Source organism: Medicago sativa, chromosome 2, assembly GCF_051527215.1.
Source record: "Medicago sativa cultivar Bolivia chromosome 2, Bolivia_mono, whole genome shotgun sequence".
In the NCBI taxonomy this organism is placed as follows: Eukaryota; Viridiplantae; Streptophyta; class Magnoliopsida; order Fabales; family Fabaceae; genus Medicago; species Medicago sativa.
In genome coordinates this window covers 4,632,405-4,645,948 of record NC_140750.1, presented here as the reverse complement: position 1 = coordinate 4,645,948, position 13,544 = coordinate 4,632,405, and the positions used below count along the sequence as shown (strand labels likewise).

The 13,544-nt window shown below is 32.8% G+C and overlaps 1 pseudogene across 1 annotated transcript; it reads left to right on the top strand.

The window, feature by feature from the left end:
• Positions 1-501: 501 nt before the first annotated feature.
• On the top strand, positions 502-7,592 carry LOC146943816 (uncharacterized; annotated as a pseudogene). Its single transcript, XR_015027989.1, has 7 exons — positions 502-646; positions 3,178-3,913; positions 4,051-4,143; positions 4,194-4,325; positions 4,420-4,515; positions 5,144-5,475; positions 7,191-7,592. The product of XR_015027989.1 is annotated as an uncharacterized LOC146943816 (transcript).
• Positions 7,593-13,544: the final 5,952 nt, after the last annotated feature.

Below are 13,544 nucleotides of genomic sequence, written 5' to 3'. Positions count from 1 at the left end.
AGTGCCAAGTCGATTTATCAAGTGATGTTGCTGAACGAATATGAAATTGATTATGAATTTGAATATGAAGTTGTTTATGAATTTGATTATGAAGTTGATTATGATAATGTTATGTTTATGATAATGCTATGTTTAGATAATCCTATGATGTTACATGATTATTGTTAAGATATGTGATGATATTTAAGTTGTTAAATGTAATTTATGATTTATAAGCTTAATATTATTGTTTGAGAAATCTCACCCCTTCTGCTTGAAAATGGTATCTCTCCTTCAGGAATACCTGCACAAACGCTTGTAAAACTGTTTGACAAAGCTATAAAAACAACTTACGAAGTGTCCATAAGCTGTTTTCAGCTTATTTCATAAGCAATTAATTAAATCTTAATCCAAACAGAATTAATAACAATTTGTCTCCACTTGGGCATTTCATCAAACATCTTACAAACAAAACCGCTCATGATCATAACATACAAAGAACATATAATCAATTAAACAGAAATGAATATGAGAATTGAAAGAGATGGTTATGTTACCAAAAATGGTGGAGAAGGAACCATCGATTTCCCTTTGTGTCAGATTTACGATCCGAACATGGTGAGAGGGAAAGTGAGAGAGAGCTTCTCTGTCGGAGTTGCATATTCAAGTTGAGTTGCATAGTCGAGTTGAGTTGCATTGTCGAGTCAAGTGCCAAGTCGATTTATCAAGTGATGTTGCTGAACGAATATGAAATTGATTATGAATTTGAATATGAAGTTGTTTATGAATTTGATTATGAAGTTGATTATGATAATGTTATGTTTATGATAATGCTATGTTTAGATAATCCTATGATGTTACATGATTATTGTTAAGATATGTGATGATATTTAAGTTGTTAAATGTAATTTATGATTTATAAGCTTGATATTATTGTTTGAGAAATCTCACCCCTTCTGCTTGAAAATGTTGTTCTTCGTATGTGTAACTTGCAGGTAATCAAGATTAGCTGCGGTCGTGGGTGACTATCTCTCATTGTGTCATTAGGTGCTCTGATACGTAACGAGATGGGGATTTTAATACTATTTTCTGTTCCTTTACGTATTGCTTTTGTAGTTTAAGAATTATTTTTGAACTAAGATTTATGAGACTATTTTAGATGATGAATAATTCCGCTGCAAAGTATTAATTAATTGTTGATTGAATTTTGAAGGATAAATATTAATTTATTCAATTTATGATTTTTAAGAAATGTGACATTCCGTTTTGTGATGAAAAACTGATAATTGTTATGAAATTTTTACGTTGGTAAAACGGGGTGTTACAATTGGTATCAGAGCAGGTCGGTCCGTCCGGCCAAGTAGATGAGTCGTGTGTCGTGTCGTCTTGTTTTCTAGTTAGTAGTTATGTTTTATTATGTGATCATGTTTAACTAACTTGATGTGGTTTTTTTTTGTGTTTTGTTTGAAGAAGCAATAACTAAATTTATTTTCTCTTGTGCTTTGAATTTCGAGGACGAAATTCTTTTAAGTTGGGGAGAGTTGTAACGCCCTCCTTTTATTTAATTATTTTTATTAAGTTGAAATCTATTTATGTGATTTATTTATATATATGAGGTGTCAATATTTTATTTTGTGGCATTATTCTATTAATTATTAGAATATGAGAATTATTAGTGTAAGTAGAATTGGAGGTTATAATAGAAGGAATAATAAGTTATTGGGCCTAAATAGATTTAGGAAGAGTGATTAGTATTATAAATAAGGAAGCTTAGGTTAGAAAGAGTTTTTACGTTATACCGTTTTTTGGAGAAAGAGGAGAACTCAGAGAGAGAACCCTAGGAACCAAGAACGTTGCTTTTGATTTCAGAAAAACAATCTAAGGTAAGGGTGAGACTATCTTTCACTAATATTAAGTCTGTGAATCATTAGATTACAATTAACATGATCTAGGATGAGTTTGTAAGGGGGAGAATCTCTCTAGGGTTTATAATTTTATTGTGGGGCTGTAGAGATTTATGAGTACGAATGTTGAATTAAGAGTAATGATATTGTCGATGAGGCTATAATTAGAATTACGTTGGTGAAGCAAGATTAGAATTGACAGAGACGACATAAGACTAATTGAAACACGAGAGTTAGCAGTAATAATATTGAGTTACGATTATTAGTACTTAAATAAAATTATGCCCCTGTTAGATTAAAGTGTAGAGATAGCAGTAACATGTGAGCCTCAATTGTAGGATCCTTTGATGTTCGATCATCGAATAAATATATTTTGAAGAATTAAGGGTTTGGTAAATATACTCTACGAGAATCAATCCACACGCTAATTAAGATAGGAAGAACATAACTTTGATGCATACACATCATATAATGATACCCAGCTAAGGTACCCTGACTTTGGTGGAGAATAATACGTATAGGATCTACTATATACTATATAGGACAAATCTTGTCCGTGCTTTTTACCATTTTGCCCTTATGGGGGTATTTTGGTAAATTGGTAAATAACCATCTCCCCCATATATATATATATATATATATATATATATATATATATATACGATGATTTACAACTGGTTTTTCAGTTTCTCCCTCACACACCGACTCAAACGACGGAAGGATACTGTCTCAGCTTCTTCATTTGTTCTTCTTCATCATCAAGCAAGGTTTGTTTTTTATTTTTGATCGGCATGCATGTTCCTTTTATGCGATGTTCTTTTTCTTTTATTTGATTTCCTTCTTCCTTTTTGATTTCCTTCTTTCTTTGTGTGATTGGGTTCTTCTATTGAATGTTAGATGATTGTTCTTTTTAATTGATTGAGGTTGTGTGTTTTTTCCTTTTAATTGATTTAGGTTGCATTTTGGCTTGGTGTTTTGTTTCTGTTGTTTGAGTTTGTGAGATGTTAATCAGATTGTTTTTTTATTTTGTTGAGTTGGTTTGATAATTGATGCTATATGGTTTCTTTAATTTATGTACCGGACAATATCATGATTTATGATCTGCGACAAAGATTTTTATATTTTTAATTTTGATTTTTATATTTTTGTTGTGGCTCATATTTACGGGGAAGTGCAGTTCAAGGATAGCAATAGAACCCTGCATTGTTTTCTGAAATTTAATTAGGTTATGTTAACAAGGTTGTTTAATTGATAATTGTATTGAAATTGATTGGTTTTGATAACGAGTTTTAAGGGAATAATGAATTGAAGTCAATTGATGAGAAAGGAAGTGACGGTGATTCGTCTGCATATCAGAACCATGACGATATCAAAACAATCAATTCAATGAAGATAGTGAAGAGGTGGAGGAGATTGAAGTCAAACCATCAGCTGCTGTTGTTGCAAAGTCCTCGGAAGAAATCCTTAACGATGGTAAGGTTGGTGAAGCCGAGGGTGGAAAGGAAGGTGTTGTTGAGATAGAATGGGGTATGAAGTTTGAGGAGCGTTTGGAGAAAATTGACTCTCCGAAGGATTTGAATTATGAGAGTCGAAAGAACAATGGCGGTTCAAATGATGTGATTGAAACCGGAACTGCGAATAACACAAAAGATGAACCTTATAATTCAGTTGCAGAATTTTCTGCTGATTCAGTAAAGGAGGGTGATAATTCAGTTGCAGAAGTTTCTGATGATTTGGTTAAGGTTGTGACCTCTGTCTCTGAGATGCAAAGCGGAGGTACTGTGAATGATATACTAGAGAAATCATTGGGCTCTCCAGTTGCGGAAACTGATCTTGCTGTGAAGAGAAGTGAGGATAAAGTACAAGTCTTACCTGATGAGGTTGTTAGAATATCGAGTTTGAAGGAACCCGAGACTAGGGAATTTGACGGGAAAGTATCTTCGTCAGTGTCTCAAAGTCCTATTCCTGAATCTACTAAGGGTGTAGAAAATGTTAAAGATTCCAATGCTGCAGAAAGCTCTGAAAATCAGGTTTTGCATCTCTCTTCCTGACACACAAACGAGCGCACACACACTGACACACTATGTATATCTTAAATTTTAGTGTCTGAACTTTTGTGTTGATAACTAATTTTATAAGCTTTCTTTTCTGAATTATTTACATGCAGCCCCCGGTAGCTCCGCCTATGGTGCATAAGACGTCCTGGTTGAGTTGATGTGGCCTGTTTGATGTTCTATCCGGCTCTAGTAGATAAATTCAGGTTAGGGATTTATATATTTTAACATGGAAAATTTTATATGTGATGTGTAGATGGTTATAAAGCAGATGGGCATGGTTCTTGGATTGGCACTTGCATTCATTCTTGGAACAGGATTGCACTTTGGAGCTAAACTATTTACAAAAGATGTTGATGTCCTGCACCTCATTAGAGTTGGGATCCCGGTAATTTATTCGCGTTCAAATTTAGAAAAGGATAATCTAACTTTTCAACCCTCTCAAAGAGTGGAACTTACATTCATATTAAATCTCTTTCCAGTTTGTAGCATTTACTCAACCCCTGAACTGTTTGGCCTTTGTATTTAATGGTGTCAACTTTGGGGCATCTGATTTTGCATATTCAGCCTTCTCCATGGTATGCAACTTCATCCATGTTTTAATCTGCTTTGATCTTTTACTTTCAGCCTTCTCCATGGTGAGTCTATATTTTAATCTATACCAATCTTAAAGAATCATTGAAAATAATGCAGTTTCAATATACGCAGCACCGACACTTCGCATCAAAGACGTGTTTGGTGTCTGACATGTCTCCGTGTTCGACACCGACATGTGGTTACATTTAATTTTCTTCAATTTTTGACTGGTGCCAACATGTCAGTGTCGTTTCCGGTGTCTGTTTGTGCGTTATAGGCTTCAATATCCAAACCTTTGCTACAATGTTTTGTTTCCTCGAGTAACAAGTATGAAGTTAAGAATATACAATTAGTGGCATTATTTCATTATGGCATTCTTAATTCTTAGGTTATAGTAGCAATTATTAGCATAATTTGTCTACTTATTTTGTCAACCGCTGGTGGATTCATTGGAATTTGGGTTGTTTTGACTATTTATATGAGTCTAAGAGCATTTGCTGGCTTCTTGAGGTAATTATTCTCAAAAATATTTTTATGTTAATGTTTTGTTTCATATTCTGCTACTTTACTTCCAAGACACTTGCAACATTTGGATGAATTTCATTCAATCAATGAACTATATTGATGCAGGATTGGAACTGGATCAGGACCATGGGAATTCCTTAGGAGCTAATTGTTATTGATATGTTGATGCAGTGAGTGTTGTGATGACAGGAGTGGGTCCAGATTTCACTAAGATGGAATCATTCGGAAAAGTTGAAGAATTTGCTGACACTCTGGTGTCATTTCTTGATCAGATTCATAACTATTGTTTGCTGGTTTTCTTGCTTTCAGTTTCAGCTAATGCTTAATATTCACTCTATTTTGCTTAATATGAATATGACAGGTTAGTGGGTTGGACAGAAGCTGGAAAAAACCACCTGGTGTGGCTGCTAAACTCATAGATTGTAATTCATCTAAAGGTGCATACTTTTACTCTTAAATGTCATTGAAAGTTGCTGCATTATATTACAGTACATGTTATAAGGTTGCAAACTATAAGGGAAAGAAAATATGTTATAGGTTATATATAGTTCTAATGCATGCTTAATGAGACAGAGAGACACTTATCAAAACTGAAATTATGGGTTGAATTTTGAAGTTCTAATTATTAATTTGCCTCGAAAAACTGGTTTAGGATTTTATTTCATTGAGTATACACTGCAAAGTCCTGGTGAGGGTCGCAAACATCTATATTCAGCTATTATGTGGCTACATTTAATTGACAAAACATTACCAATCATGACAAATGAGATATCTGTAACTTATATATGTCACCATCAATATGAGATATCTGCAAGTTGCACACTTCAGCTGGTTTTTTCATATATATATATATATATATATATATATATATATATATATATATATATATATATATCTGTGTGAACAATTTCTCTTGTATAGTGAACCTTTAATTTTGCTTTATGCTTTCCTGAAGAAGTGCTTCTAGGTCTACAATGATGGTCTTTTTTCTTTCAAAGCAATACGAAGTTTCGCATTCTTAACTCACCATTTGCCATCTGAAGGGTTTTAGATACTTGAATTAAGTTATTGAAGTATCTGAGGAGTGTGATTTTCATTTGTAGTTTGTAATTTTAGGTTGGATCCTATCAGGAAAATCACACTCCTCTTGAGCTTCTGTCCATTTTTTCTGTTTGCTCTCTGTCATTGTTTTCAAATTTATTTTTTGGCCCTCATTTATATTTTCCATTGAAACAACCTATAGATTGATTTTAGTCCTAAAGGAATTTCAAGAATTTGACAAAAGTATAAAGGTAGACCTAAGAATTTTTTCTGTCCTATTTGAAGGATTCATACGAAGAGTCTGAATATTTGTTTTGGTTGACTTGCATAGTTGCATTTCTTTAATGGGGTCTCTGGTGTCTGTTTACATGGTAAGCTTAAAGGCTTTGTGATAACCCTATGATTACATCTCTAACATAATTTGATGATTAGGTAAATGAATTTCATTTGCAGTCAAGCCAGTTTTGTTTCCAATAGGATGTAATATCAAGAAGAGCTAATTACTAGAAAGTGATCTGTTCTATTTACTACTCAGATTCGATGATACCTCATTGTTTTGCTCTCAACTAAATTAAATTGAACACTATAAAAGGAATCATAAATTAAATTTAGATATTGGGTGTATGAATTTTCTTAGAATATTTTCTGTGCGATATTTTACGTCCCTCTACTGCCTCATCTTTTTGAGAGTTTAGTTGAATTAGCTATAGCTATTGAATATGTCATTTTTAATAAGTTTAAACAATTACAAGAATGTTTATTGTGCTCTGTCCAATGTCTTCATCATGCTATTGGATTACTGATATATTCTGTGTTAAATGCAAAATTATAGAAAGTACAAGGCGTTTAGATGAAGTAATGACTAAAATAGTATGGTACCTGTCTGGATAGACGGTTGAATATGGATGGTTTGGGGGGAATTATATGTTAAACTTTTTACATGTGTATTTTGTATTTCTATTTAGGGCTTTCAATGTCAAGGGATTATGATTACATTAAGGATCTCAAGGAGGATTTACATAATGGCTTTCAATGTCTTTGATATATACTTTGTTTTCGATAATAACAAATTTCTCCACCTTTTCTTGCTTTGATTTTGCTATTTTTGCAGCTTTATTTTCAAATTGAAGAAGATCTTGGACTGGATCAACCAAGTCGTAGAAATACATAAGAGGCATGACATGTCAAATCCATAGTCCATTTCTAGAGTCGTCTATTTCAAAGATAGTCCACCCTTATCAATGAAGAACTACAACCATGAGAAAACAGGTGCAAAGAGAACCTATCTTCATTAAATATCTATGTAGTTCTTCATTGATAAAATTCTCTTTTAAAATGAGAATATAAGTTTCTTCTTACAGTGAACACTATAAGCAAAATGTTCTTGTCATCAGTTGTACACTTGAACCTTTTTGCTGCTGCCACTTAAACTCATTTTTATCATGAAACAGTTCAGAGTTTAGGTTACTGATGATTTGATTATGAAATAATTTGGTTTAGGCATGACGTTTTATATTTTGTTTTAGAATCTATGTTGTATAACTTCTGTTTTGGTTTCGTTTATGGTAGACCTATCTAGGATTTGATATGTTATGGATCATGGTTTTTTATATTTACATGCATGTAATATCTGTATTTGGAATCAGTTTACTTTTAAGCGTTAACAAATATGTGTTTGCAAACAAATTTATCCGAAAAAAAGCAATACACCCCGTGCGAAGCACGGGTTTGTAGCTAGTTATTAAATAAAAAGAAAAGCAATTAACGTTTGCATGGTTAGATGAATCTGTTTGTTGTTCTCAAGTGGAAACAAATGGATAAGTGCATATAGATTTGAATTATCACACGTGATGTTGGCTTTCGGTAGATTTGTACCCATGTTTGAAAACTTATATAAATGTAAAGATTATTTAATATTAATAGTAGTAAAAAGTTACTATGATAATCAGAATTAAATATAATTGTAGCTAGTTAAGTAATTGATTTCCATTATTAGTTAAGCAAGAATGTGTATCGACTCTTGACATGTGATACAATTTTAGCAAGTGTCCTAATTTATATCGAAGTAATAATTTAATTCGTATCCACAGGGACTGTTCTAATCTCTACTTGACAATTTCATTAATATTCAAGATGTGTATAAATAGGGGGTTGCCTTAGGCAAATTGGTTTTGGTTGCAATGATAAATAAATGACTGAAAAATAAATTGGTTTTGAAATACGTTAAGGGAAAGGATTAGATCTTTCGAATCATCTGTCCATTACTCATTTGTAATCTGCACCTAAATCATTTAAATGCTATTCAGTTTACGATAATTAACAAAGTAGCTCAGGTCAATCCCTTGACTCAGAGCCCTCTTCTCTGATTATAATTCCCTAATTCCTTAGGTGAATCTATAACCATCAAAGGTTTTAAGTCCGTTAATTTTAGAATCACAACCTAACAATTTTCTATCCCTAGATCATCCGTTAAGTTGAACAATATAAATAGGTCTGAGTTATAAGCTGGTGTCAACAGTCCTATAATCTCTAAGATCAATTATATTGGGTCAGAATCATAAAAACATTACACATAATTTATACTGAATAAACTAAAATAACATTCATAATAATTTAGAGTTACAGATTACATGATCATGAGCTAGAACAAAATCATCTATGACCTAATCAATAGAAAATTAGCTAATCATATCTATGAGAATAAACAAACAAGACAAAGGAAAATACTCATGAATTTCTTTGTCTCCTGTTGTTGTTTTCCCACTGATGTGTGTAGCTCGTTCTCCACCTTTTTCCCAAAACGTGATGTCACCTCCCTCCTTGGAATATTGCCTCGTGCTGCGTGACCATCCTTCTATTTTCCAAAACGTCTCCAAATTGTGCTTTTTTTCTTTCCTGCGTGTTGCTTCTCTTTAATAGGTTCCTTTTACGGTGGAGTTTAGCATGGGAATGAAAACTTGTTTCCCATGATGGGAAAGGCTGAGCATGACCATAGATATAATAGTATTATATTTCAATGGTTGGGATTGTTTACCTGGTAATTGTAATGACTTTTTGATGAAAAAATTTAAAAAAATAATGACCCCACCAATTCATTAAAAAACATTTTATCATTTTAGGTGTAATTCATTTATTATTATTTGTTAAATTGTTTGTTATTTCAAAAACAAATTCTTTTGTCATCCTCCTTCTCTCTCTTACGGAAACTCTTTATTCTTCACCCCTTCACCAGCATAACCATTAACTCGTTTTTTCTTTTGAACACAGCGCCACCATCAGTAACCTACTTTCTTCATCCTTTATAAATTCTATTAATTTATTTAAAATGTAAACCTGGGGTCATTTGTATTTGCCAAGTCTGATAGTAATGGGTAATGAACCAACAAAAATTATTTAAAATAAAAATTAAGCCATCTTCTCCAACCCCTTCTTCCATCTCAACCACATAATCTGGAAAACTTAGAACCGATTAGGATGGAGAAGAAATATTTAATCTTTATTACTTCAGAATTTGGCACAAAAGCAACTCTAAAACCTATCAAAATTTTAAACTTTACTGTTTCAGATCCTACTTGTTCTAACTAGAGGACCCTTATAACTAATCATGTTTTATCCATTTTAGAGCAATTTGATAGCATAAAACGATGAGTCTTGTTTAGGGCATAATAAAGAATAATTATGGCAATTAATGGGTTCAGAAGACTAATTGACAACAAGGAACTCAAGGTAAGACCAAGACCAAGAGCCATACTCTAACGAGATTTTTGTGTGAAAAAGTTACACCTATATATGTAAATGACAAAGGTCATGTCTTCACTTCACTTCCAGATCTGAAGAGAAGGAAAAAATCCAGCTCAAAGAATGTTCTTTATAACAAGCAATGGCAGTTTGGAGATTGATCTTTAAACAAAGATGACATTTTTAAGGATATTAAATTGTGAAGATGGTGGGTAGGGTAGGTAACGATTACTTTTCAGAGAAAGTGTTTTGTCAAATTCAATGTTGCAGATCTATTATTATTAATTATAATCTATTAAATATATTAAACAAAAACAAAAAAAATGAAATAACTTTCAACCGGGAAAAACTGCCAGCTGGCAGTAAAAATTGCATTTTCCCATCATGGGAAAATACTTCCCATTCCCAGGTTAAACGGCACCTCCTTTTACCTAGTTTTCTTTCTTTCTCCACATATTGTTTCTTTTCCAATACGGGTCAAGCCCATAACTTTGGCCAATAACCCAATTATTTTATCAATTCTAGCACCCCAACCATGTTGCACGTGTGGCTTCATCTTCCTTTGTTTCAACTTGATATCATTTTCCTTGGCCAATCACATTTATCATAGAACCATGTTTTTGTTTCATTCTCTTTACTAGCCACTAATTGACCAATAATAGTAATAATACATTACTTGACTCACTAAATCAACAACCATAATTTATTTAAAATGACTCTAAATTAAATTCTAAAATAATAAAAATAGACTAAAAACTTAATTAAAAGTGATTCTAAAAATAGTGTATGACTGACTGTCATCACAACCCCAAACTTGCATCGTTACTTGTTCTCAAGGAACTTACTTTAAAATGAAAATTAACAGTAAAATAGCATTTACCTCATCAATGGTGGTATCAAAAAGTTCATCTTCTCGTTAGCATTAGTGGGCTAACTTGCTTGCCAAAACATCCATTCCACAACTTCACGCAACATTATGAATGAAAGGGTACACACAATCGACATACTAATCACTATATTGTCAAAACTTGAAAAACTTCTAAACATCAATCAAAGTTACATTACAATACACACTTTTAAGGACTTTCAGGGTGTAACGGGGCTAAAGTCACAGGTGGGATTATTTGGGAAGTAGGCTTAAAATAACAAATTGGAGTTAAGCATTTCCTACCTACTTTGGCAATTTGGAACACCACAACCTGAAATAATTTGCTTAAATTTGAGAACTAGAGAACTCAACAGAAGTTCCGGATCACTCAATTAACAAGTCTTTGTCTCAATTTATTTCATAACTATATACACACATTATTTTGAGTTGATTTTTTTTTTATCAACTTGATTGAATTTTTTTCTTTTATATTTTTTTTTCATTTTTAAATTGAGACAATGTGATCTATTTACTCATGTTCTCTATATCCCTCACCCCAAACTTAAAATGTTGCTATCCCATGAGCAACCCCAAACTTAGACTTTTGCAAACACATAATAATTGCCTAACTCCAAAAATTGGGTTAAAATCCTAAGGTCTCTAGGCTTGTAATATGGTTTGTCACCGAAACAACGGGGTCTAACCTATTGGCTCAAAATTGGCTTAAAAATGGGAAAAATTCAATGCAACAGGTAGGCTTCAAAGGCTCAAGGTACAAACACTTTGCCTTAGTGTGTAAGTAACGTAACCAATTGACATAAAGAAAATTCGCAAGTCCCAGAAATAGTATTAGCATGGAACACTCATATTTTGTGAAAATTGAAAAACAAAGATTTGGCTTTGGAACTTACTAGCCGAGGTTTATGGAAGTTGTCAAAATTCACATTGTCGTACACTTCAAAGGAACCTCATGCAAGCTCTACCTTCTTGAACTTTTGATAAACCATTGAAGAACAAATGCTACTAGACTGGTAAAATTCAAGAAAAAAGCAAATTCATCAATAATAAACAAGTGCAGATGCAATTACAAAACATAGGGGAATACATAATTCATAACACTAGCAGCAGTCACACACATTTTATTTTATTTTATTTTGAAAAGAAATACCAGCCAAATAAATGAAATTAGAAAATATGATGGGTTACCTCCCATCAAGCGCTTTCTTTTACGTCATTAAGCTTGACGCCTCAGCCACTGTTAGGGTGGCAAATATGAAAGAAAGAATATGTCATCATTCTTCTTCCTCTTGTTTGGTAGGAACTCCATGAACTTCATACAAAGTAGAAGATGCTCCCATGATCCAACTGCTAGACTTTTGGCATTTGAGCTATCCCACCCTAAAGAAGAATAAATGTACCCTTGCAAAGGAATGGTTTCTTCCAATCCCGTTGGTTGAGACTTCAGGTAGAGACCAACACTCTTCATTTGTGCATTTTCTTCCACCACAACATGACACTTAGTCTCCATCTCAACCAGCTGCTTCTCACATTCATTCGCTTTCCCAACAAGATCACCACACTGAACTTCAAATTTCTCAAATGAAACTTGATTTAATATCAAGAAATCATCTAAATTATTTTGAAGCTGAGTATTGTAATCGATGTTGATACGCTCTCTCAGCCCTTCACAATCTGTACCCTGATGATTCGCCTCATTATCACATCTCGCATTTAATCTTGAGATTTGATTGTCTCGTTGTTCTATCTTCCAAGAAAGCAGATGTTTTTCATACTCCAACGTAACAATCTCCTCCATGTCATAAAGGCGTAACCTGTCTACTAACCTGTCTATCATAGCTGCAAAACTTGGATAAACTTTTTAGTAGCAAAGTACAATGAGATAAACATGAAGAGCATAAATCATAATATATTTTTTTTTAATTTTTTAATATATAGACAAAAAATGTAAATGACAGAAATCCTAAACAATAACGAAATTTCCAAGCTGAAATAATTCAACAGTCCCCGGCAACGGCGCCAAAAACTTGATACAATTTTAGCAAATTTACTAATTTATATCGAAGTAATAATTTAATTTGTATCCACAGGGACTGTTCTAATCTCTACTTGGCAATTTCATTAATATTCAAGATGTGTGTAAATAGGGGGTTGCCTTAGGCAAATTGGTTTTGGTTGCAATGATAAATAAATGACTGAAAAATAAATTGGTTTTGAAATACGTTAAGGGAAAGGATTAGATCTTTCGAATCATCTGTCCATTACTCATTTGTAATCTGCACCTAAATCATTTAAATGCTATTCAGTTTACGATAATTAACAAAGTAGCTCAGGTCAATCCCTTGACTCAGAGCCCTCTTCTCTGATTATAATTCCCTAATTCCTTAGGTGAATCTATAACCATCAAAGGTTTTAAGTCCGTTAATTTTAGAATCACAACCTAACAATTTTCTATCCCTAGATCATCCGTTAAGTTGAACAATATAAATAGGTCTGAGTTATAAGCTGGTGTCAACAGTCCTATAATCTCTAAGATCAATTATATTGGATCAGAATCATAAAAACATTACACATAATTTATACTGAATAAACTAAAATAACATTCATAATAATTTAGAGTTACAGATTACATGATCATGAGCTAGAACAAAATCATCTATGACCTAATCAATAGAAAATTAGCTAATCATATCTATGAGAATAAACAAACAAGACAAAGGAAAATACTCATGAATTTCTTTGTCTCCTGTTGTTGTTTTCCCACTGATGTGTGTAGCTCGTTCTCCACCTTTTTCCCAAAACGTGATGTCACCTCCCTTTTGGAAAGTACTTGCGTACCAT